General features: G+C 43.5%; 1 protein-coding gene across 3 annotated transcripts in view; it reads right to left on the bottom strand.

The window, feature by feature from the left end:
• The window catches only part of NEBL (nebulette), a 463,302-nt gene that overhangs the window by 183,154 nt on the left and 252,807 nt on the right, over positions 1-27,341 (bottom strand). The window contains exons 1-6 of one of the 3 annotated variants that reach the window (XM_045300212.1): positions 25,854-27,322; positions 25,692-25,769; positions 23,523-23,638; positions 23,124-23,202; positions 6,785-6,973; positions 2,164-2,308 (exon numbers count right to left, since the gene is read on the bottom strand). The exons of the other annotated variants lie outside the window; for them this stretch is intronic. The gene's annotated coding sequence lies outside the window, so the exon portion shown is untranslated. Of the gene's footprint in view, positions 1-2,163; positions 2,309-6,784; positions 6,974-23,123; positions 23,203-23,522; positions 23,639-25,691; positions 25,770-25,853; positions 27,323-27,341 lie in introns of those variants that run through there. 3 annotated transcript variants of the gene reach the window in all.

The following is a 27,341-nucleotide window of genomic DNA, read 5'->3' as shown; positions in this document are numbered from 1 at the left end:
TTGGTCTTTTTAATTAAAATATCATTTTTATTCGGCCTCTTACCGCTCTTAGAACAATCCATACATCAACTACATCAAGCATATTTGTACATATGTCACCATCATTATTTCCTAGACTTTACCTTCCATTGAGCCCTTGGCATCAGCTCCTCTCCTTTCCTCATTCCCCCCCCACCCCCGCCCCAACAAATCGTTCTAAGAAGTACATTTGAAGGCTGGAAAGGTGGCTGTTATTTCTACACATACTCTTTAAAATGTTTCCCAACCACGATCTTAACTCTGTTTGCAGTTTATTAAATAGTAACAATCGAATTCTCAATATTGAGCTCTATGCTAAGTGTCTATTTGCAATATAAGCACTAACCTTTAACCCTCATTGTAATTTCACAAGTTAAACGTGTTTATTTCCTTGTACAGAGTGAAAAGAGACCATGAGATACAGCTCATTCATTCACGCACTCACTGCCCTCGAGTCCAGTCTGCCTCCCTCCTAGTAACCCAACGGGACAAAGCAGAACTGCCTCTTCAGCTTCTGTGACTAAATCCTCATGGGAGCAGAATGCCGCAGTTTTCCACCAAGAAGTGGTGGGTGGATTAGAACCGCTGACCCACCGAGTGCTGAAGTAAAGCAGAAACCCTTTATTGCACAACTTCCTAGAGCAACGGAGATCACAGAGGAAAACGCTGGCATCTGAATCCAGGTCTTGGTTGCTTCTGCATCCGTCCTCCTAGAGCCCAAAAGGTGGACTCCCTAGGCCTCACAAATGAATAGACGCTCACGGAAAGGTTGGTGGTTTGAATCTACCCAGAAGCACCTCAGTAGAAAGGCCTGGAGATCTACTTCTGAAGAAAAAACAGCCACTGAAAACCCTCGGAAGCATAGCATCGTCCTACTCTGACCCCTTAGGTCACCGGGAGTCAGAATCAATTCAAGAATCCACAGCCAGAGGTTTGATTTTCTTTGTTTAACTGCCAGATTTACTAAGCGAAGACTCTAGAAAATGGAAAGGGAAGCTGATGGCAGGGGGACAGGCAGCCTGAATCTCAGCTCTGCTGATTTCTATGGCCCTTCGTCTTTTCTCTCCTGCATATCAAGTAGTTAACTATGTGCGCTCTTCCCTTCCTTTTATGGTTAGCACTGGCCTAAGAGCAAGACTGCAAGGAGAACTTACCACTGCCGGGCAGCCTCTCCTCCAGCCCACCAACATTCTGAAGCAGACAGAGCCAGCTGCCTCTCCCTTGGCAGGTTCCCATTGAATCCCAATAAATAATGCAGTGTTTTCTGTGCTGTAATTTTCTTTAGGATTATTGCTCGTTATGGTTTAATTTCAGCCTGGTCTAATTATTCACTCTTCTGACCTTCAAAATGTCCTTGTAAACTAGCAAACCTCCACCGACTTGAACAGTCTCCCACTTGATCAATAAAGTTGGGTCGACTTCTTTGGGATGACATCCTTCTCGCAAATATTCTTTGAAAAGACAAACCTGCAAGCCAGAAAAGAGCCTCTGGACTTTTCAGCAAGCATGCCTCTTCTCGCCCACTATGAATTCCCAGTTCAAGACGTCGCATCTGGGGAGCCTCACGAATCATTACCTCCATTTACTTAGAGTGTGCAATTGGGAGGGATTTGAGAGAGCATTAGCCAAGTGCAGAGCAGGCCAATGACCTACACTTGGCTTTCCTCTCCTGCACATAAGGACACACTCATTTCCATGACGCTTCCAGAGAGCCAGCCTACACGGCTCTCCACGTTTCTCAAAGGCATGTTAATAAAATTGCACAAGGCCAATAAAGGAGAGCCCATAATCCCTCATGGACCCAACTGCATAGAGAGCTGGGCTCCAGCGTGTCATGTCACCACCTGTGCCTTTCTGCCGAGCCATGCTTTCCTGGCTTCCCACCCCCATGCTGCCACCCATCCTCTCAGCTACAGTCGGCATCACCTATTACCACGGCCACTTGAAACAGATGAAAATAGAGAGACGGTGATTGAGAAGTAATGCTTTGTGGAGCTGGGTCACTTCCAAAGCCCCAAGAACCATACAAATGTGTCCTATAGTCCACATACCACAGGGAGCTCTGCTCGTTTCCTAACCAGCTAGCTCCCTAAGACTCAATACTCGCTTCCTTTGCTTTTAACTAGTGTCAAGTCCATTCCATACCTGAAATACATGCAACCAAGTTGTTCCAAATGATGCAGTTGTGCGGATGTGACTTTTCTACCTTCTAACTTAAGGAGTCTGAAGTAAATAAATAGCCTCAAGTTGGCATCCTCATCAATTGCCATGTAGGAGATTCAAAAAGTTCCTGGAAAAAAAATATAATGGCAAGATAATGGAATGTTTCTATTAAACACAGACACATATCTACCCACCCATCCATCCATCCATCCATCCATCCATCCATCCATCCATTCATCCATCCATGCACACACTCACATATCCATATCCAGACTATGTCTTGAGGATCAGTGGGAGCCTGGGTCATCTCTTGGACCATCTCTATCCACTATAAAATGGGGTGGGCAGATTTGCATCTACTATCTCCAGTTTTTTCAATGAGCAAGAGGTGGCTAGGTGTTTGAGTTACAATTGACTTCAACATGGCTTGCCATCTAACATAGGAAACTATGTCTACAGAAGCAACAAAAGGGTTTGGGGCTTAGTATTCATTTAAACCTAATCTAAGTTTACCAGCACACCCACATTACAGACGTTTTAGCTAACTCAGATTTTCTTTCCATCTTTGTATGAGAGCTAGCGAACGTGGCATTTGCATGCAATGCTAAAGGCATACATATTTATACGGGTTTGCACTCTCCGAGACCTGCCAACCTGACACTGTGTCTGGGACTCGCTCTCCTGGGCCTGCGTCACAGTTGGAGCGTGAGCACACCACTGCCCGATTTACACACCCGCAGACACCTTTGATCAACGTTTGTCATTCAATTCTAAATTGATGCAGGAAAACTGCCCAAGTTATTTTTCAAATTTGGCACGGCTTAAAAACCCAGAGATGCAAGAAAATCATGACTTCCCCCCACCCCCTTTCATTCTACAAAAGGAGACATCATGAATACCAGTGCTATGATCGTTACACTTGACTGCCAGGTACAAGGGGGGGTCTCAAGATCACACAGTGAAAATGTAACACCCCCACCCCCATAATTCACAATCTTAAAAATTGATTAAAAAGAAAAAAAACCCATGGTGACGATTACAGTGAAACTCAACCCATAGAGCGCCCAAGTTCACGGCAGGACTAGGAAATCCATTCCCAGGGATCTCGACAAACAATGACCCTAAACTCTACGGTCATGCCCTTACTACAAAATATCCTTTAGTTGCTCCTCACATCTTTAGGATGAAACTAATTTTTGCAGTTTCTCACATACACAGGCCCCCTCCCTCCCCCCGTCTCATTCCTTGAATATGCCGCGAACCCTTGTGGGAACATTTCAGCCCCCACTGCTCAGCAGCCGCCTCCATCCTCATTCATTCTTCACAGCTCCGCTCCTCCTGTACGTCACCTGTGAGCCTCACCCAACTCCAGCCAGGGCTGGGCGCCTTACTCCATCCCCCCAAGTCCCTTGTTCTCTGATCTCTCCTAACACACTCTCCGAGCTGTGCTGGCTGTGTTCTTGGCTGCATGAGAACTCTTCTTAGACCTCACCTCCTGAGCCACCCTCACTCTTGTAGGTAAGTTATCATCGAGGGTCTTGCTCTTTTTTTTCCCCATTGACCTTCAACTTGACCAAGTATGAGGTCCTTCTCTGGAACTGGTGTCTCCTAATCATATGTCCAAAGCACATAGACAAAGTCTGCTCATCCTTGATTCGAAGGAGACTTCGGGCTGTACTTCCTTCAAGATAGACTGACTGGTCAGTTTGCAAGCATTTTAGCAATGTGTGTACCCTTTGAGAGCTGGTTTCCTCCTCGGGGTCACAAAGACACAACTTCTCATTCTCAGGGATGCTGAGAACAACCAGACGTGAGTACCAGACACGAAAGGCAAGGCCTGGCCCAGTGAGCCTTTCCTGCATGGTCACTTCCACCTCTTTCCTTGCTCCAGGGGGCAAGCAAGACTTCAATACAAACAGGACTGCCTTTTGCACGGGAGGAGTGGACACCACTTCGAGACTGCATACTTCAACAGTGCACAGGGACACAGGGACTGCACCACTCCTGCTTTATCTCCACTCCTGGGGACTGGATTTTCTGAGGATCTTTTTATCATTTTCCTGCGAATATCTGCATTTTCAAAGTGCTGTGGCTCTTCTCTTAGGAGCCCTGGTGGCATAGTGGTGACGCATTGGGCTGCTAGCCACAAGGTCAGCAGTTTGGTTTACCCACCCGCTGTTGCTTGGGAGAACGAAGGGGCTTTCTACTCTCATACAGACTCACAGGGACAGTTCTGCCCTGTCCACAGGGTCGCTACGAGTCAGTATCGAGTTGATGGCAGTGCGTTTGCTTGGTTTGGTAGCTCTTCTGTGTCTGGTGGCTCATGGGGGAAAGGAGGCATAAACCTAAGAGAGACACGGGGGCCTTTAGTGGATTTCCAAATATTCCGTGTCTTCTCCTGGGTAGTAAGCACATCCATGCCTGTTTTATGACTACTCTTTAAACCTTATGTAAATTCCCATAGGCTATTATGTACGTATGGAATTTCACTGTTTTTCATTCTACTGGGAGTCTGGGATAAGGGATCCTGAACTTAAGAGATTCTGCTGATATTTGATGAGATAACACATGTATTTCTTGCTTGGCCTGCCCACTTGAACTGGTGAATTGTGTTTTGAGCCATGAATGGTGAGAGATAATTTCAGTTTAGCCCTTAGGAACCTTCCAACACCCCCACCCACCCACCCACCCACCCTTTTAATGCATCTTGGAGTATCCATTTCTGAATGAGTGTAAGCTTAACAGTGCTCCCCAATAAGGTTAGAAGAGCCACCCATTAAAATAAAAAGACTGGAGGCCAGAAGTCCTCTGTTCTAGCTTCAAATAGTTCACTGACAAGTGTTGATTAAGGGAAGCCCTGGTGGCATAGTGGTTACTCATTGGGATGCTAACTGTAAGGTCATCAGTTTGAAACCAGCAGCTGCTTCTTGGGAGAAAGACAGGATTTCCTATGCCTGTAAAGAGTTGCTGTTTTAGAAACTCACGGAGACTATTCTATTCTGCCCTATAGGGCCGCTGAGTTGGCGCTGCCTGGAGGGCAGCGAGGTTTGTTGTATGGGGCTTTTTCTTTTTGCAGTATTGGCCGGCAAACTGCAAGCGAACTTTTGCCATTTTCAGCAAACGCAACTTTAAGTCCATTTGGGACTCTGACACCTTCCTAACCTCCTCTGCCAGCATAACTTCAGAATATAAGCTCTTTCAAGAGGCCTGCAAGAAACTGCAACGTGAACAGTGCCTCTCTTTCCTTCAACCTTCTCTCGGCACTGCATACATGCAATTTTGGGTTTGCTGTTATAACAAGTTAAAAAAAAGTATCCTTTAAATCTTAAAGCTAATTATTGTAGTACTCATCAACAAATAATCTTACATTGCCAGAGTAAAAATGGCAATTATCAGCTTTGCAGTATTACAATGGGGTTGTGTTTTTCCATGTACAAATCACAGTCACGGCACTCTTACTGCGAAATCACACACACAAATACACGAGGTGTCAGAAGACAAAAATGGGTGATAACTGAAAACTTAAGAAGCAGATGGGACGGGGCCACTTAACAGGCAGACTGAGCAGCTCAGTACATGAGTGAGGAGATCAAGGGCACCCCAACTAGAAAAAGGGTGAGTGAACTTCCACGCCAGAAACTCTAACAAACTGATGATTCTCAGGTTGTCTATGTGTGTGAGCTTTTCTTAACTTACTCCATTAGGAGGGGATCCCTATCCTCTTTGCAGGATTTAGGAATCTTAAGTGTTTCACTGTAACCCTAGAATCCAAACCATAACGGAAGAGAGGTTGGTAGCAATGTCAATAATTCCAGGCATCTGTCCCGCCTCTTGATAAACATTTCACCATTTTTTCCACTAGCATGGCAAGTTTATGATCAGAACGCAATGTGCTGATCCGTCTATGCTGAGCACCCTCGTGGTCTGCGGGACTCAAGAAGATGTGATGGCACAATGGTTAAGTGCTCAGTTGCTCACCTAGAGCTTGGCACCGTAGATCCACCCGCCTGGTCCCCGGTACAAAGACCTGGCACTCTGCCCCCAGACAGACTGCAGCCTTGTAAACCCTTGGGGACCATTCTATTGTATCACATGAGGTCGCTCTGTGTTGGAATCTACTCGCAACTATGACTTATTGGATTAGGGGCAGTCTCTGGGTATGAACATGTCTCATTCCTAATAAGTCAGATCTGTACCTCAGTTGGCAGAGCTTCTATCTAGCGTCACTTAGTCAAATGTTGTAGTTTACAGGGTACCTATCCATACAAAACATCAAAGAAACACTTCCAGACACTCTAAAAAAGGGTTCACATAATCGTGGGGTCTGGAGGCATGTCAACAAAGCAGTACCCTACTGTTAGTATGGACCACTGGAGGCAGAAAGCAGGAGGCTGAGGCCAGTTGCTTCCGTGGTGAGCTGGGCAAGATCTATGAAACCCTCGGGTTGGAGGACCTGCTGGAGACTCGGGCTGGAGACCTGGGTGGGTGGACCTGCTGCTGTGTCGCAGTGACTTCCAGGTGACCTATGGCTGTGCCACCAGTGTACTGCCACCTGCAGACTTTCCACAAGCAAATGACGCGGCTCAAACAGCAAGATACTCACTGTGAAGCCAGGTGTGAGCCGCAGTGGGGAGAGACTCGCGGGGTTTTACTTCCCTTCTGCCATAGACAACGAGCTGCCTCCCCTGCGTTCCAGTGCGTGTTTGTGCTGCGTCTCCAGGGCGTGGCTCCCAGTGAATGTCTTTCCTTCCTTCCTTTCTCCTGCCTTAACCGTTTCCCAGGGGATTGTAGCCTGAGGACAGGGAATCAGAACTCAGGGATAAAAAGTGACAGATGCCGCTATCTACCTTGTTCTTAAAGAACCCCAGGACCAGTTCCTGTAGTGATCCAGGAATCCTTAGATGCTTGCTGAGGTTTGGGTCATAACAATGGCTTGTAGGAAACTGGAAATGCATACCCCCAGGGGACTGCCTAAAGATAAATAACATTCCACAGGAAACCAAACTCACTCTTATCAAGCCAATTCAACTCAGAGACCCTACAGGGCAGCACAGGACATGCCTCCCTCCCGGGTTTCCAAGGCTCATCTTTCTCCCACAGATAAATAACATTAAAGCTCTCCCTATGAACTCCATAGGCACACATACACATGCACACCTACATATCTTTCCTCTTTAAGTGAATGAAGTAAATAATGACTCATCAACACTTAATAATGTGTCAAGTGCATTATCTGACCGAAACCAAGAGGAAGAAGAAAGAAACCGAACGTAACCTTAGGGAAGTGTTTGTGATAAATGAACACAGAGGTGGGTGGAAGCAATTCTGGCAAAAAAACGAGGGAAATAAGTGGTTAACTGCCGGCCCCACACTCAAGCTGGAGGACGCAAAAAGGTTCCCAGCAGTTGTCAAATTCATTTAGAAAAACTCGCTTTACTTCCCCAACAGCGATCTCACCAGCTAATCTGTATTACAACCTGCAGGAGTCTTAATATTCTCAGCAAGATCGAGACGCAGGCCACACGGGCTCTGTTCTTTAATCTTGCACAAGGACAGGATTTGGCAGGAAAAGACCGTCCAGCAGTGAGAGCACATCCCAGTGGTAAGCTGGCAGCACACACTGGGCCAAGCACAGAGCTGGGACCAAGCGGCCCTGCGCAGCACTCAGGAGCCTGCCACCAGCGAGCTCTCTTCTCCAACACGCATGTGCACAGGCAACAACCCTTCTCCCATGGGCATAAATCACTACTTTATATATGCCGAAGGGTTTAAATGCTTCCTGAATTCTCTGTACTTGAGCTTGACCTTTGTTTAAATGACCAATCATGACAAAGGTCGAGGATGGTGAAGAGATGAGTGTACATTGTCCTAGCTTCACTTTGAAACCTTTCATCTTCCCAAACACTGAAATCCGAAACAGAGAGACTGTCTATATGTGTTTTGAGTTTTTGCACATATATGGGTTGTTCATAAAAAATTTAAAAAACCCAAATCCTGAAATTAGTAGGCTGGTCAATGCTCTTGTGAAAATGAAAACTTTTGACATTTCATATGATTTGATTTAAATGTGAATGATATTTTCAAGAGCTCCATACTGACTGACACAAATAAACTGTATTTAGAGCAGAAACTAGCACCTATGAAGCACTGGACTGCTAACCAAAAGGCCGGTAATTCAAACCCACCACCTGCTTGCGGTGGGAGGGCCGTGGGGAGGGAGGGGGGGTAGGCAGGGAATGAAGTTGTCTGCTCCAGTAAAGATTAATAGCCTACGAAAAACACTTGAATCAGAGTCGACTTGATGGCAGTGTGTTAGCTACATTAGGTAGGCACCTATTAATCATAATTAAAAAATAGTACGGATCATTATTCAAAAACCAGGTTTCTTAAAATGCTTTAAAAAATATTGTAAGTTATCAGGCATCTAAGACCCAGAACAAAATCATACCCAATGTGAATTGGGGGGTGGGGGCGTGGAGTTGAGACCCAAAGCCCATCTGTAGGCAATTGGACATCCCCTCACAGAGGGGTCACAGGGAAGAGATGAGCCAGTCAGGGTGCAGTTTAGCACTGATGACACACACCACTTTCCTCTAGCTCCTTAATGCTTTCTTCCCCCCACTCTCTTGGCCTCAATTCTACCTTACAAAATGAATTAGACCAGAACATGCACACTGCTACAGATAAGAACTGGAAACACAGGGAATCCAAGCGAGATAAACCCCTCAGGGTCAACAATGAGACTAGAGATACCAGGAGGATAAGGGGAAGGTGGGGGGAGAATAGGGGAATCCATCACAAGGATCTACATATAACCCCCTCCCAGGGGGACGAACAACAGAAAAGTAGGTGAAGGGCGACAGAGGACGATGTAAGATATGAAAATAATAATTGATAACTTATCAAGGGTTCATGAGGGAAGGCATGAGGGGGAAATGAGGAGCTGATATCAAGGGCCCAAGTAAAAAGCAAATGCTTTGAAAATTATGATGGCGTTATGTGTACAAATGTGCTTGACACAATGGATGATTGTCTGGATTGTGATAAGAGATGTAAGAGTCCCTAATAAACGCATTTAATTTTTAAAGAAAGAAAGATGAGGTTGTCTGCTCCTGTAGAGATTTGCAGTCTTGCGATGTCAAGGAGTTCATGTAGGAAAAGAATGATTGTGGTAGCAATCGTATAATTCTACTTGACGTGACTGAAAATATGGAATGATATACGTATTAAATCCCAACTAATAATATGCATATATATTTTTAATAGTGTTGGCACAGGCCCGATTTTTTTACTTCCCAAACCTGGGATAGTCCTCGTGTGATGTTAACATGATGCTGTCCCCTCTCTGGCCTTGATCACACTGTGCTGCCATTAGCCCTGCCTGTCAGGCGAATAGCCAGCTTTCTGGGGTTAAGGAATCGTATCTATTTTTGCCTCCTAGCAAAGTGCCTGGTACGTAGTAAATACACAGCAAATCTTTAAGCTCACAGTGAAGTTCTCAAAAGTGGCCTCCCCTCTAGAATGTTTACTTTGGATTGATCAATAGCAAAAAGGTACACCGATGAAAAGATGATAGTGCTCCTTCCACAGCCTGGCCTCAACCTGCATCTCAGTATTGCCAACCCTTACTGCACCCTTAACAAGCAGACCCTGGGCATGCCCAGTCTTACCATAGTCATTCTTCCGGCGCTGCCTCTTCTATGTCCTATGAGGGGGCTTCAAAGAGTTCGTGGAACCATGGAATGAGAGGATACTGGAATTTCTCCAGGAAGTTTTTCAAACACCCTCATATGCATCCCACTAAAGACCATCTTTCAGGCAGAACAGTAAGCACTCAGCCGCTAACGGACAGGTTGGTGGTTTGAACCCACCCAGTGGCTCTGAGGGAGAAACTGCCAACAATCTGCTCCTATAAAGAGTAAAAAACAAACAAACATACAAAATTCACTGGCACTGAGTCTATGCCCGCAACAACCATAGAGGACAGGGTAGAACCGGCCCTGTGGGTCTCCACAGCCGTATCTCAATTTACAGCAGTGGAAAGCCTCATCTTTCTCTTGCAGTGTGGCTGGTGGTTTTGAGCTGCTGACCTCGCAGTTCCCAGCACAACTCGTAACCACTACACCACCAAGGCCCCTGCCCTATAAAGGTTTTTCAGCCTAGCAAACCCAAGGGGATAGTTCTGCTCTGTCAGATGAGTCCGAATCAACGCGATGGCCCCTAACTACAACAGAGACCCTGCAACTCATTAAATCTCTCCCGAGACAATCAATGGTCTCTCCCTTTTCCAGAAATCTACAGGACCGGGCACAAGGGGAGCTCTGTAGCACATGCATGGATGAAGCAGCTACAAACACAACATCCACTTCTATCTTGTTCTTTGCTTTCAAAGCACAGGGTTCTGGAAGAGGAAACATGAGCAAGAAATTGTCCTTTCCCTAAAGGCCTCATAATAACTATACAACAAAATAATGCCCAAGTGCCTGGGTTTGGGGGAAATCAATTCTTCCTGTCAAAAAGAGCGAGTGCGAAGAAGAAGGTACTCAGAGAATGATTTTGATTTTTGTTTCTTTTACTCTTTATCCTAAATCTCCACTTATTTTTCATATTTTGCCAAGCACAGGCAAACCCCTCAATACTTGGTAATGATAAGAAGGCAATGATGCAAAATCTCCATGCCAACAAGCTAATGGTTAATTCTGTTATAGTTACTATGGTCACAAAAGGAAATCAACCATAAACATGAGCAAGGAAAAACTTATCATAACTTCTTGTTTCTTGACCTTAGAACCAAATAAGCCCTTTACAAAAGCAACACATCCTTCAACCAGAAACAGAAGTATGTTCTCTTCCAAGCAGTGTTGAGTCTAATTCTGTACAGGAACTTAGCCTGGCAACTGGGCAAGACAAGAAAGCGACGGGGAAAGTACATGCAGAAAAGACAGAAACTATTTCTCTGACATGATCCTTCCAATGAAATGATCATTAACAAACACATCTGCATATACTGAAAAACTCAAGAGAGAGATTCTAGTTTCTAAATTCCTAGTCATGTCATTTTCTCTCATTGTCAATTTAGTTAGGGTGACCCATGAGTCTTGAATTCAATCTCTGGACAAGGCCTCCATTATTTATGGACTTTTGAATACGCTAACATGATATTTGGCTCTTACTCTGGTTAACTAAAAACAAATCATCAAAATAGTTTATAAACTAACCTCCAAAGATCCATTAAAAGTATAATTATGTGGCATATTAATTATAGTCACATCTGAAACAGCACTCGTATCCTTATGTGTGAGATGTCTGGCTTTCCTTCAACGCCAACTATGCATTGGTTTCACATTTAAGAAATCTAATTAACTGCCATTGACCCTATAGGACAGGGTAGAACTGGCCCGTGAGTTTCTGAGACTGTAACTCTTTATCGGTGTAGAACGCCCTGCCAGTCTCTCTGCACACACTTAATATGCCCCCAAAAGATATGATAACGAAAGCTGGAAGAAAATTCAGATCGTCTTAAAAGGTTGAAATTTGTAGAACGGACTAGAAACCAAAGCAATTAAGAAAGATATACAGGTTCGTCTGGATGCAGACTTGTCCTGTGGCCTCAGGCCCACGGTCACTCTCCAAGGCCTTCACGTCTGCTCAGGCTAACCCGCCAGCCCAGGGTGTTGACGTCGATATTTTTGGCTCCCCAATTCCACGGAGACAGGGAAAACTTAAAAACCTAATTGTTCCTGTATGTTATCTCTGCGTCTATAAATGGCTCAAACTGCAAATAAGAAGGGCCAATTAAAGATTAGAAATAGCACGTATGGAAAAAGAGATTGAGTTAAGATTGCTCACTTCGAAAAGAGGAGAAAAGAAGAGCTGAATGAAAAGAGGTTTCTGGAATGAGCACACTGACCTTCACAGAATAAACTGGCGGACGCCAGGAACTTATAATTACTTCACACTTCTGAGTTCTCAAAGCACTTTCACAAAATATGTGTTACTTGGTGTCCATCCCCACCGCCCAAAGTCACCCTGTAATATATTTAGATCGGGTCCCATTTAGCTTGCCTCCCCAGCCTTTCTAAAGGACTTCAGTCAGATACCAGAGCACGCTCCGGCTATGACCTTTGGGGACAGAGGGCAGTCTTTGGATTTCTAAGACGATTCAATTCTTAGATGCCACACTGGAAAGCAAGGGTGCATCACAGCAATCTTTTGATAAAATGATAGGAGTCACTGAATAGTATCGTGAAAGTAGCAGAACATGAAAAATTGATGTTTATAAAGCAGCACAAAAGGAAAGACACAATTTAAAGTATTTTAAAAAGCTAAGTACGCCTACAAAGAGAGACATCAAAGAAAAGAATGTGCAGGATTCACCAATCTTTTGATTTGATTTATTGCGTTCATTTATTCACCACATGTGTACCGAATGAATGCCTGCACTGTGCAAAGCTCTAGTCTAAGCCCTACACATTTTGTGTTGGAACCACTAGTTAATCCCCCACTCTCCTGAAGTCCAGATCCTAGGAAAAATATTTTATTTGGTTAGATTAAAAAGCATGAGAAGAAAACGTGTAAATAACAACAACAACAAAATGCCCAACAGACATAACAAGAACTATGAACATTATGAACAACTGTATAGTAATGAACCGGATAACCTAGAAGAAATTGACAGACTCTCTGAAGGACACAACCTACCCAAACTGGTACAAGAGGAAACAGAGAATCTCAATAGATTCAGAGTAAGTGGAAAGATCAAAAATCTCCCCTACCCTCACCCTCACCCCACCAAAGAGTCTTGGACCAGAAGTATTCACTAGGCAATTCAACCAAACATTTAGAAAGGCTTGGCACTAATACTGTTTATATTCTTCCAAAAGATAGAGGAGGGAGGAAGACTTCCTAATCCATTCTATGAAGTTAACCTAACCCTGATGGCACGAGAAGGAAAGAATACTATAGGCCAGTATCTCTTCTACCCATATCGTCTATTGATATCTCTTGTATCTCTAATATCACATGAATATAAATGTAACATCCTCGGGGAAACACTAGCAAATAGAATCCAACTACTTATGGAAAGAGTCCTACACCATAACCCAGTGAGATTTATTCCTAGAATGCAGGGACGTTCCAACATTAGAATATCAATCAATATAATTCATCACATTAGTAGAACAAAAGGGGAAAACACACATGATCACACATGATCATGCAGAAGATTTATTTCATATAATCCAACACCCTTTCTTTCTCTTTTTCAAGAATGGAACAGAAGACACATGAGTCCTCATGATTCAGGGCACTCATGAAAGTCAATAGCCAACATTATATTTCATGGGAAGAGCTTTCCCCTTAAAACCAGGAACAACACTAGGGTGCCCGCTCTCACCACTTCTATTCAGTATTGTATAAGAAGTCTTAGACAGAATAAGAAGGCAAACAAAATAAAACGTACCCAGATTCTAAGATTTAAAACAATCTCCTATGAGGGTGACATGGTCCGATACACAGAGATAAATCCAATGGAGCTCCCAAAAAAACATCTGGGGCTAAGAGAGGGGTTAGCAGTTTCCAGGCACAGCGTGGACAAACCAAAATAAACAGGGTTTCTATAGACCAGCAGGGAGAGATATGAAAGGATATTGAGGAAATAATCCCACTTGCAATAGCATCGAGGAGAAAACCTAGGAACAGATCTAACCAGTGATGCTGCAATTGTTCTCCAGGGCTGCTTGAACAGAGAGACTGCAAGAGAATGGCTCCAATAAACAGCAAGTTATTCTCTCTCCGTCTGAGAGGCTAGAAGGCCAAATTCACGGTCCCAGTTCTAGAACTCTTTCCCTATGACTGCGCCACAGGGAACTCCTGGTCTCCTTCAACCTCTGTGGGCCTGGCATCCCTTGGAGACAGATGCCCCTGTGTTTGGGCTGCAATCCTCCCACGGGTCTAGGAGATTTTCAGCATAGGGACACTGGATGCAAAGGAGGCATTCCACACTCAGCTCTTCCTTTTTGGTGGCACTTGGGTCTCTCTGATCTTAGTTGGTTTGTGTAATCTCATTTATATCTCAAAAGAGATGGGCTCAAGATACAAGCTACTCTTATAGCTTGTATTCTACCTTATTAACATAAAATCTACTGCCCGCCAGTCAGTTACAACACATAGGGACCCTATAGGGCAGTGTAAAACATCTTCCCCCGCGTTTCCAAGGCTCTCAGTCTTTTATGGCAGCGCCCAGCCTCCTCCTCCTCCCACAGGGCAGTTGATGAGTTTGAACTGCTGTTAGGAGTCCAGTGCATAGCCCACTCCAGAGCAAACTGCATCTCTTTCTATAGGTACACAAGGCTCTGAAGTAAAAATGAAAAAATGTAAAGGTATGATTCAGATAATGGTGATTTCATTTTGTTTGTAAAAATGTATTTATGGCTATTGAATAATTTTTAAATTGCTGTGAGGGACAGAATTGGTTCTTCCATCTCAAAAGCTTGCCAAACCCTGCACTACAGCAGTAGGACTCCTTATTAACATACCCACCTCTGATCCTGCCCCATTAACCTCACAGAGGTTAGGATTTGCAACCCGTAGGATAATCACATCAGGACTTCAAATGAACGATAATTACATAATTCTGAGAATCCTGGCCTTACCAATTGACACATATTATTGGAAGGCATGCTTCAACTCTGAACAGATGTGAAAGATATCCACTGAAAATGATAAAACACTGCAAAAAAAAGATAGTAAAGAAACCTTAAATCAGTAGATGTTCCATGTTCAAGGATTGGAAGACTTCACGTTGTTAAGATGTCCGCACTACGTATAGCGATCTACAGATTCAACACAATCCTGTTTAAAATGCCAGCCTCCTTCATTGCTAATTTTGAGCTATGGAGTGTCAAGAGACCCCAGAGAGCTAAAATATTGTTGAAAGAGAAGAACAAGTTAGGAGGAATTCATACCTCTGGATTTTAAACCTACTACACAGCTACCCTGGGATAAAGATGAAACTTTCTACTTTCATAAAAAGTTAGTCTTGGAAACCCACAGGGGGAGTTCTACCCTATTCTACAGGGTTTCTATGAGTCAGAATCAACTAGATAGCAGTGTCTGGTGTTCTGGTTGAACAGCTCTACAAAGCAAAGCAATCTGGAACTGCTATGGCAACAGACACACAAAACAACTACATAAAATGGAAAGTCCAGACATAGACCCACACATTTATGGTCAACTGATTTTGACCAGGGCGTCAACCCATTTGATGGAAAAAAGAGGAATCTTTTCAATAAAGGATTCTGGGACAACTGGATCTCCACATGCAGAAGTATGAAAGAGGGCCTATAGCTCATACCCCAGGTGCAAAATAATTCAAAAGGGACCAAGGACCAAAAGGTGTAAGCTAAAACTATGAAATTCTGAGAAGAAAAGGCAGAGGCAACACGATCAGGCCTAGCTTTAGCAATGAATTATCTAGTATAATAACGAAAGCACAAATAAAAAGACAATGTAAATAAATAGAACTTCCCGACAGTTTAAAACTTTTTCATCAAAAAGACTTTACCCGCCCCCCGAAAGAAGTGTAAAGATAAGTGACTGACAGGGATAACATCTTTCAAAATCCTATACCTTAAACGATTCTAGGAAGCAAAATACAGATAACACTTCAACAGCTAAAATATGACATTCAAATTGCCACCAGATGTGTGGAAAGAGCCTGACCATAACTGGCAGCCAGAGAAAAGCACAGCAAAGCCACAATGAGATACAGAAGTGCAGCAAATTGTTTAATGTCACTCTTCTAGCCACAGAGTGGGAAGCAGCATGGACTGCCAAGAGAACAAACAAATCTCTCTTGGAAGAGGTACAGCCAGGATACTCCTTAAAGGCAATGATGGTGAGCCTTCTTCTTATGCACACACTGGGCATGTGTTAGGGCAGGCCAGCCCCTGAATAAAGACGTCGTACTTGGTAGAGTAATACGGAGTCAAAAAAGAGGCAGGACCTTCAAAAGATGGACACAGTGACTATAACAGTGGGCTCAAACAGAAGGACAATTGTGAGGCTGGCTCGAGACCAGGCAGTGCTTCCTGGGGTTGTACACAGGGCCGCTATGAGTCAGAACCAACTTGAGACAAGCTAAACACAACAACAGCCACAGCCTGTGTGACTGCCAGCAAAGGACCCTTTGCCCTCACGAGACTATGTAAGAAGGTAAGTGAGGTAGTTAACTTATTGTGCCAACCTGGCTGATAAACACACGTGGGGTTCATTGAAGGGTGGAGGGATAAATGGCTCGGTGAGCCTCGCCTTTCTAGTTCTCGGGTCTCTTGCTTTCTGATGGTCGGACCAAGGTTTAGCTTCCTTAGCCGGTTCCCTGCTTCAGCTGGCAAGGCTCACTTCCTGCAAGACATCCCTGAGGAGAAGCTGAATGGACCTACCCCGATGCAGCCCTGGATGCTGGAGCAGCCGTGTGGAGACCCCTGCCAGCGCTGAGATGCTTACACATTCACTGACTCGGCTTTCCTCCTACAGTCGGCGTCATAGTGTGTGTTTTCAGAGATGGAGAAGGACTTTGTGGATTGGTGTCGGACACATGGGTTAATGTTGGACTTGTGGGCTTGGGCAGCACTGGGTTGGGATGTTTTCTTGATGTTCACTTACCCTTTACATAAAACTCTCTCTCATACATCTGAGTTTCTGTGGATTTGTTTCTCTAAAGTACCCAGACCAACACAGTAAGGAAAGAAACGGATTAGAAGACATGATTCAACCGTGAGTGACTCTTAACCAGATTGCGTAATTGTGATTTCCATCATTTTACAAGCAGCAAGTGTCACAAGTGGAGTGTGTCCTTTGGACCCAGAGATTCTTACACATTGAACACAGCGTGTATGACCTCACTTTATGTAAAAAGACAAGAAGAGGGAATACCAGAGACCAAGGCTCATAAGTGACTATCAGGAACAAGAAAGACATGGGGGGAAAGTTGTTAATAGTGATGGGGAAAAATCACATTAAGAGTAGGCTTGCATGGCTGATTATTGGAATCGCTCACCATCAGCCACACACCTATAAAGCGCTGGACTAGCACAAATTGCTTGATAGTCTCCTTTCTACAACAACAGCAACGCAGTTGCTCCGGCTGCTTATGTGCAACTAAACACCCCATGGGATGCGGGTTCTTGGCTTGGATACCTAGGGTCTTGGTGTCATAGGATAGTCCATTGCAAAGGACAGGTCTTAAAATCTGGCAATCGACCCCCCAAGGCACCATAATTAGTCTTGATTCACCTGGAGAGTCAGGAATGGAAGGGGATACGGAATGTGTGGATAATTTCCTCCGTGAACAATTAGGGAATAAACAAAATGTGGTATATAGGTACACTACTCCGCTGGTAGGAGCCAGAAAGTCCTGAGACATGCCATGACAGGGATGCAGAAGCCTCAGCTGTCATTAGAGCTGAAAAGCGGGACGGTGCCCTATTACCATGAGCAGACATGGCAAACAAAAACTCCCATAGAAGAATCATGATCAAAAGAATATCTAGTACTCCTGAACTCCAGATTGTCTGGCATCACGGAGGGTGGATGAACTCCTGAAACTACTGTCCTAAAATCATCTTTAAGTCTTAAACCGAAACATAGCCTGGAACAGTCGTTTAGCTTAACTAATAAAAAGGTCTGCCATGAGCATTATGCTTTTGATGAACTATCTAGGTGGGTTCAATTAGACATCTAGCAAGTTATATAGGAACCTTAGGGACCCATAAGGTTATATGAATGATGAAGGATTATCATTAATGATAACAAACTGGTAACGAAGCTCAAAGAATGCAATCACTGCCATTGATGTTGTCGGTTCTGTTTCATTTATTCTCAACAAAATTTAGAACTCAAAAAATCAAGTACATGGCCCTCCTCCAAAGAGCATGTTTGTCAGGCATAGGCCTTGATAAACCATCTCAGAGGTGGCACCATTTGGCAGAGTGAATTGTTATTGTTGCCGGGTGCTGCTAAGACAACTCTGACTCATACTAAGTCCTCATGGCAGAGGCTATCTGCCCCATGGGTTTTCCTGGCTGTCACCTTAGCCAACACAGCAAGCCAGGTCTTTCTCCCAAGGAACTCCTGGGTGTGTTTGAACCATCAACCTTTCAGTTCATAGCCAAGCACTTAACCGTTGTGCTGCCAGAGCTCCTTGGGAGAGTGACAGGTCATGGTAAAAAGATTTGTTGACACAAAGAGGCAATTCACTTGCTTATCAAATTTGGTCCCAGGCAAGGCCCTGCAGGCTATATGGGAAAAGGCAGCCCCTATCTTCATAGAGTCCAGTCTACCTTATTGGGCAATGAAGGTACAAATGTGTTTTACACAATTGATGTATGTATGGATTGTGATAAGAGTCGTATGAGCCCCTAATAAAACAATTAAAAAAAAAAAAAAGAAACATATGGAACAAAACTGAAAATCATAAAATATACCCAAAAAAAGGGTCCAGTCTACCATACATTCCCAAGCTTATTTGGCCTACCGCCCCCTTTTCAGAAAAAAAAGTTACTCGCACCCTTGACAAAAGTGTTAATTAATATCTGCTTTTGCAGCCCCTCAGGATCATTCCAGCACCCCCAGGGGGCGGTATTGGAAGGAAATACCTAAAGCAGTCATCCATGCCAGACCTCCAGAGTGGCAAGGGAAAGAGTCAGGTCTGGGAGGAGATGGTAACCACTGAGCTGAGTTAGACAGTGAGAGAGTTCAAATGGCTGCCCAGGTATATGTTTCCAGTGACTAGGTCAAGGTGTAACAGGGGCAGCCAGGGAAAGACCTTAACTGGCAGTAAATCAGGACATTCAATGCCAAGGGCTTTGTATTTCATTTCTGACAGAAGAGGCAATACTTTGGCAAAGAATAGTCACAGACTGTGCCCATAACCCGAGCGAGCGAGGATGCTAGTAACCAGACACCTTTAACTCAACTCCAACAATGGCTACCACTTGTGTGCCAGAGCTGAACCACGCTCGGCAGGGTCTCCAAGGGTTCCTTTCTCCCAAGTAATTTCATTGCCAGGCCTTCCTGTTGGAGAGCCCCTGGAGGGACTCCCACCTTTCAGTTAGCAGTCAAGTGTGTTAACCAACCATTTGCACCACCCAGACACTCCAAGCAAGATAAACTCTGGGCTGTCAAGTCAGTGCCGGCTCATAAACAGACCGTATATGAGCGAGTAGAACTGTCCCATTGGGTTTCCCAGGCTGTCACCTTTACGGACGCAGGCTGCCACATCTTTCTTCCACAGAAGCGTGGGTAGGTTCGAATCATAGACCTTTCAGCGAGCAGCCAATCACTTAACCACTGTACTACCAAAGCGCTTCAAGCAGTCTAAACCCATTGCTAGCAAGTTGATTCTGGCTCACAGTGACCCTACAGGACAGAGTAGAACTGCCTCATAGGGTCCCCACATCTATAATCTTTACTGAAGCAGGTGCCCACATCTGTCCTATCTCCTCCGGAACTGTTGATGGGGTCAAACCACAGAACTTTTGTTTGCCTTGTTAGCACTTAACCACTGCATCCTCAGGCTCCTTCAAGCATTGGGGGGGAGGGGGGGTGTCGCAGGGGAAGAGGAAGAGATGAAGGAAGAGGCAGAAGGAGGAAAGAAGAAGAGGGAAAATAAACAAACTGTTGCTGAAGAACTATTCAGATTCCCAGTGACCTCAAGGGGCAAAGCACAGCTACTACACTACGCCACGGGGCTTCCTAGTCTACATCTTGACAGAAGCAGACTGCCACAGCTGTGTCCTGAAGAGTCACTGGTGGGTCCAAGCCACAACTCTTTTAGTTAGCACTTGAGTGCTTTCACCACCACACACTCAGGCTCCAAAATAAAGAACTCTAAGTTAAGGAAGTGACAAGAAAGGTAAAGTGTAAAGCACCATGGTCTATAACCTCAGACACGCGAAAACCAAATTGGAAATGGCCATGATGATATTGTGGAGGTGAGTTACAGTTTATTGTGCCAACCTGGCTGATACACACATGTGGGCTTAATTGAAGAGTAGGGAGATAAATGTCTCAGTGAGCCTCGTCTCGGGTCTCTTGCTTTGTGATGGTCGGACCAGGGTGCAGCTGCCTTAGCCAGTTCCCTGCTTCAGCTGGAAAGGCTCACTTCCTGCAAGACATCCTCAAGGGGAAGCCACATGGACCTACCCCGATGTAGCCCTGGGTGCTGGAGCAGCCGTGTGGAGACCCCTGCCAGCGCTGAGATGCTTACACATTCATTGATTCGGCTTTCCTCCTGCAGTCGGCATCATTGCGTGTGTTTTGTGAGATGGAGGAGGACTTTGTGGATTGGTGTCGGATATATGAGTTAATGTTGGATTTGTGGGCTTGGGCAGCACTGGGTTGGGATGTTTTCTTGATGTGCACTTACCCTTTATATAAAACTCTCTCTCATACATCTGAGTTTCTGTGGATTTGTATCTCTAGAGTACCCAGACTAACACAGGAGGTAAGACACATGACTAATTAAAACCCAAAGGGAGCCCAGGATGTGTGAAATGAATGGAACAGGCCATCGTAAAATAGGTGACAACCATTTAGAGATTAGGAAGTCGCTTGTAGCCAATGTCTGAGTGCGTTTCTAGGAACGGGGGTGTTGTGACTGACAGCTGAGATTGTTCCGAACAAGAGGGTTAACTCATGCCAAAGCCCAGCGCTGAGTTAAGTCCTCCAGGCTAAAAGAGATGGCTGAAAAGTAGTGAAAGATAACGTGAAAAACGTAATTCAGGAGCAAACTGTGGAGGGTCCTTAAAGTCAGGATTAAGGGGTTTAGGAGATTAGACTTTATCCTACTCAAAGGGGAGACTCAAGGATAGCTTGCTTTGCTTTTTTTAAAAGTAGGGTCATAATTAGGGCCTTGATGAAAGAGATATTTTAGAATGGCTCGTCTGGCAGACAATGCTTAAGATACAATGAAAGAAGAAGCAGAAAGAGCTTGGAAGGAGATAGGCCCATTAGGAGGCCCCTGCAATATGCAGGATGGGCAAATGCCTGAACACTGGACACAGACTCAGAAAAGAAAGGAAGGGAGCAATGGGTCCCACAAAAAAAACCTCCAGAAATTATTTGTTAGCCTCTCAGTCTCTGTGTCATACGTGTGAATTCCTTTAGGATGGGTCCTTTCCCAAACCTCTCCTTTAAGCAATGCCATTTTGTGTGTGACCACAATTCTGGTACTTGCACAAGCAATTACTGGTCTGGGATGAGTGTGTGTCTCTACGTTGACTGTGGCTGAAAAACGTAGCATAAAAAGAAGAGATAGACCTTTGAAGTTCTACATGAGATGGAAAAATAAAGCAAAACCAGGTGTAAGAGAAACCATGGATTTGGAAACAAGAAAGGGCCCAAGAGGTAATTTTCCGTACATTTTCCCCATGAAAGTGTAAGTATTCCTCAAAGAAGCACTTTCCCTAAGGAGGAGTTTTCAGCATCTAATTAGACGAGGTAGACCACAATGTTTTGAAAGGAATGAACCATTCCTACATGTGTTAGGTAGTATAAGAAAAAATATGTGTTCTTGCCCCATCGTTTTCCTTGATATAACTGATTTTCCCTTAAAAGATAATCCCACAACTGACCCGAGAATGGTATAGAAGTTACTGATTGGGATGAGTTAGAGATAAGGTACAATCCCCTACAGCCAAATAGACTCACTCTGTGAAAACACTACCCCTAAGTCTATGGGCTAACCCACTGGCACCCTAACCGGTCACAGTGTTAATGAATCCAATGCTAAGTTATCACACAAACACAACCTTACTCTCCGTTCAAGCTCCCTGGTGTGCTGGACTCGACAACTCACACTAAGAAGCTTCGTGTCCAATTTCCACTAGTTACAAATCCTTGATGCTTCCCACATAATATATTTCCATACTGAATGCCTTTCTAAATGTTACCTTTCTTACTTTAAGCAAACACACACACACACATACACACACACAATTTTTTCATGTTTTCGAGATATAAAAAAAAGCAAGGAACGTCCTGTGTCAGTTATTCGGGTTAATCTAAGACCTAATTGCCTCATACGCTATAATTTTTCCACCAGTTTACAATTAGCATGTATTTCTCATGCATGAGTTGACCCAATTACATAACAAATTTCGCCTTTGGGGATTTCTCTTGACTGCTTGTCTTCTGTCCACCATACAACTCAATTTCACACCGTCAGCACCTGAACATGGTTACAGTCAGTCTCTGTCAAAATGATTTATTTAAATTACAAACAGAGACCAAATCCCTAGATAATCATCCCTACCCTCATTCTCACCCTCAGCACTCAACCTAACTTTGAATCAAATCTCTTAATAGCCCACAGACACTGCTATTCAATTATTAAGCAAATGTTTAGTTCCAATAACCTAATATTTTTTAAGCTAACTCACCAAATCTCAGGGAACTGAATCAGCTATATCTGCATGCGCTTGTTAATGTGCACATAATCTGCTCTACACGCTAAGAATTAAATTAAAAATTATGTATCTGTGTTTTAAGAAAAGCAACAAAAAGAATTTCACTTCAATCTCAAACTACTGGTTTATGTGGGGGGGGGGTTTCTCTACAATGTTAAACAAGGCTCCGATCTTCACTTTTCTTGTACAGCAAGTCAGCATTTCTTATGAATGGGAGTGCTGAATGGAGGACAGGAAGGAACGAAGCATGGGAAACAGAATAGATGGCCAAAATTAACGATCGTGTCCAGGCCAGGTGAATGTGCTCTCGTCTGTTGTCTCTGTGGGCCAGTGATTTAGGGAAAGGGGTTTAAGGCTTCCGTCTGAATCCATCACACAGAGGTCCAGGTGCAGACAGACAGACATGGACAGACATGCATAACCACTTTCTGTCTGAGCCAGGGGCAGGAACAAATCAAATAATGATACACTTACTGCGTCATTCTGGATGTCAAATCCTTGACTTGTGTCATCAAATTTTTTCCTTCTCTTTCATATGATAGCTCGTCTCCTCCTAAAAGACAGAAGAAAATAAACATCTCAGTGTGTGTGTGTGTGTTAGTTTTTAATCCACAGCACGAAGATCATAAAAGTCTCTTTGGTCTTTGACTTCACCACTTAATTTTACAACATGTCTACAGACTGTCTGAGCTTATTGGGTGTGCAGTCTATGTCAGTGCGTAACTACATGGAGTGACACTCACGAGCGATCTTCCTTTGGGTAATTGTGTGACAGTGGCTCTGCAATGTTGCTGCAGGCACAGTGTAGATACTACTTAGAAACTTAAAGGTGGAAAGTCCCTGCAATTCGAAAGAGCTGAGGCACTTACTCACCAGCAACAGAGCTTTCGTGGCAACAGATGAGAATGGGGTTTGAAATACTGCAGGACGCACTATTCCACAATTCATGTTTATGTGAGGTTCAGTAAAAATGTTTTCCTAAAATATCCCTATATAAAGAAAATAGAAAGATATATTGGGACTCTTCAATCACTCGTGAATTGAGGCCTGAAAATTTGGGACCACAGGTGAAAATCTGCAGGGCAAGTTTACGGGCACAAAGCCCATCACTGCCCCCCAGGGCCGCCATACGTCATTCCGCTGAACTTCAAGTAAAAGCAAACACACATACATTGGTTTCCAAGACTACAAATCTTTACAGGAATCGACCAAAGAAAACCCCAAACTCACTACCAATGAGTTGATTCTGATTCATCAGGACTCTATAGGTCAGAGTAAACGTGCCCCCGTGGATTTCCAAGACTGTAACTCCTTACAGGAGTAGAAAGCCTCATCTTTCTCCCCTGGCCCAGCTGCTGGGCTTGAATCACTGATCTTGTGGTGCGCAATCCAACACGTATCTGACAACGCCACCAGAGCTCCTTATTCTTTGGAATAGACCTATTTGCAGCAAACCTGGACTTCCCAAGATTCTCTTCACCCCAGTAGTTTAGCTGGGTTTTCTGACTCCCCATAGGAAGAGTTCTCCAACCCAGCACCCGAGCTCATAAGCCACTGGTCAAATTCCATCTGAGGATTACTCTATTGCATAAAATGGAAGGCACCTTCTGGAGTTTCGGAATACAGACTCTACAGTCAAAATTCTCGAAACCAAGTTGTTTCTTTGCAGCCATTCCGTTGCCGTCTCTCTTCTCATTCCTCCCACAGCTGTACTAAGTGGGTAACACGGCAGAAGAATTTAAGATTGCAGTATCTAATAACTCTTCCATGTTCAATAAGTTATCTCAGATACCTGAAGAAAGCAGCCAGGGCAAACCCAGGCTAACCCCTTTCATTACACACACAATTTGAAATTGACAGTTGTATTTTATCCCACTCCCTCAGTAACATATGCAGACTGAGTGAGCATTTCCAAATGATATGAAATCCTGGATTAATGAATAGAAGAGTAGCTGAAAAAATTTCATAACCCTGACAGGTGCAATCAAAAATGTCCATTCATCCATATTGCCTAAAATACCAAGGGTATGTCATTCAATCCACTGTTTTGTGTCTTTTTACTTTCTTTTGAGCAAAAGGGATTAAAGGTAGTCTAGAGAGATTCATGAAATATGGAAAGATTAAAATTTTTTTTAAAAATAAGCAAAGGGAAAATAAAGATCGCAAATGAAGATCCTTTATTGAGTCGGGCCAGCTACATCGGTCCACACTGAGCTTGGAGCTCCAATGTCATGCTCGCAAGTCCCCTGACCCTCATAGCTTTCAGGAGACTCAGCTCCAATCTGGCCTCTCCAGCAGGAAGATTCTGTTGCCTCTCCAAGCTGTGTATGTTCCCACCCTCTTCCTCTCCAAACAGACACAGGCCAGGCCACTGTCAAGAACACCTGTCTGGATTTGGCCAATATAATTTGGTGTCTGGGTGAATGTAAAAACAATATGGAAAACTAAACTAACCAAAACGTACCAGCACGTGATGAATTTAAGTTTCTGAGAGAAAAATATTCCTGAGTGATACGGAAGCCTGGGAGGAAACTGTTCATTAAATTGCAGCCTTAGAAATGACTAATAGATTCATCCTCAGAATATTTAACAGCCGGGCCTATTCCGGTCAGGTGCTCTGGTAGTGCAGTGAGGTTGTGGGGTTGCCAACCCAAAGGTTAGCTGTTCAAACCCACCAGTCACTCTGAAGGAGAAGGATGAGACAGACAGCGTCTGTAAAAATCTTGCAGCCTATGCAACTCTATGGAGGGGTTTCACACCGTACTATAGAATCCCCATGAGTTAGAATGGACTCAGTGGCAGTGCGTTTAGTTTTCTGGTTTATTTGGGTACAGGTCCCTAAGAGTAAGATGTGAAATCTGGATTTTACTGCTATTTGAACACTAATATGACTAAAGGAACTACTTTTAAGATTGCTATGATTTTTAACATCAAGACCATGCAAACGGTTGCTTTAAAGAAAAGGTTTCATTTAAATGACACACTCCATCTAAATGGTATTTTACATATATGGCTAGGTAAACAATAAATATAAATACGTACCTGTATTATAGGGGGGTTGGTGTAATTAAGAATGCATCTGCAAATGATCTCTGGGATTGAATAAAATGTATATCCCTGCTAATGATAAAGGTTGGTGAAATTATCAGTCTTTATATTAAATATGAATATTGACTTAATTTGAATATAAGTAAAACTACTTACCTTGAAACCAACTGCAATCCTTAGGTCAGGTGTCCTGTGGGATTCTTTAAGTAGTTATGTTTGTTGTTGTTTGTTAATCAATGGTTGTGATAGAGTTGAAGATTTATTATAAAATTTTGCTTTCTGCAGCATTTTTCTAATTAAAAAAAAAAGTTCTCCAAAGATAACCCAAGGGCAGAAATGCTACTCAATGTAACTGTCAATCGCATATAAAGCTAAACTGCATTGTCACTGGAAAGAGTGAATGTACACTGTTGGTTGAAGGAGCGAATGAAAAGGCAGGCAGGCGAGGAGCAGGCGTCAGTATTGATGATCGGTGGCTGCTGGGCAGGTCTACTATAAAGACTGAGGACTTAGTCATACATCCTTAAAGTTCAATCCTCCCTTCTCAAAGGAAAAAAAATCCTCTCAATATAAAATGTTCACTTGAAAAAGTGGGAAAGTATGGCAAAGCAAATTTTTACCTCCTTAAGAAATTGATACATTAAATAATTCCATTATTGAGCTTCTGACCAATACTACTTGTCTTAAATTATAACCTGGCCTATCTCAATTGTCACCTACATGCACCATGATGACAGCGACATATCAGTGGGCAAAACCATCTGTTAATAAAATATTTCCTGGACATTCAAGCTACTTTATTTATAAAATCTAGATATAAAATGTTTAATGATGGTACAAATAACACACAAAATACACATCCCATGAAAAATATTATTTTCACTTGTTTGCTCATAATTTTCTATCACACAGATAACTGTTGATATTAATTTCCATTTTCTGTTGGGTGACTAATATATGTCTTTTTTTCCTGTAATGAAAATACTTTTTGACATGCTTATTATATTTTGGAAGAAAACTACGGACAACTGGAGCCTTCGGCTCCAGATAACTGTGATGAAAACCAAGGTAGGACGTTGGCATTATCAGGAGGAGCTGCTTATCTACTTCGATTAAGTACAGAACTAATACTTTTGAACCTTCAGCATGCTTTGAACTTCTGTTTGTGGGTGTCCACAATGCTTATTTTTAAAAGCAGGTATAACACCTCCCTTAAACACATATCTAACAAAGTATTAAGAGAAACATAATTAGCAAATAAATGGTTTCAAGATTCCCAATCTTACATATGCATTTTGCAAGCTTATCTACAGCCAAAAGTAACCATGAGGTTTTTATAACTAATTAGGAAATTCTACTACAGAAATTCTCAAAAGCTGAGAGCCATTCAAAATAGAACAAGCAGGTTATAATAGACCCTTAGTACCATTGTCTGAACACACATGTGTTCCTCATACGGACAACCGAAGCCTTCGGCTCCAGATAACTGTGATGAAAACCAAGGTAGGACGTTGGCATACCGGGTAACACTGGCAACGTGTTTCAGTGCACCGAGTACCACACGCATACCGCAGCCATAAGAACACTCCCAAGTCCCCAGGCTCACGTGCTCATTCAGAAACACAGGCTGCGCTATGACGCCAC

Source organism: Echinops telfairi, unplaced genomic scaffold (assembly GCF_000313985.2).
Source record: "Echinops telfairi isolate 266 unplaced genomic scaffold, ASM31398v2 ScPeMD7_7461;HRSCAF=8499, whole genome shotgun sequence".
Classification (NCBI taxonomy): Eukaryota; Metazoa; Chordata; class Mammalia; order Afrosoricida; family Tenrecidae; genus Echinops; species Echinops telfairi.
The sequence above is the reverse complement of the archived record's forward strand: the minus strand, read 5'-3'. Positions and strand labels throughout refer to the sequence as shown.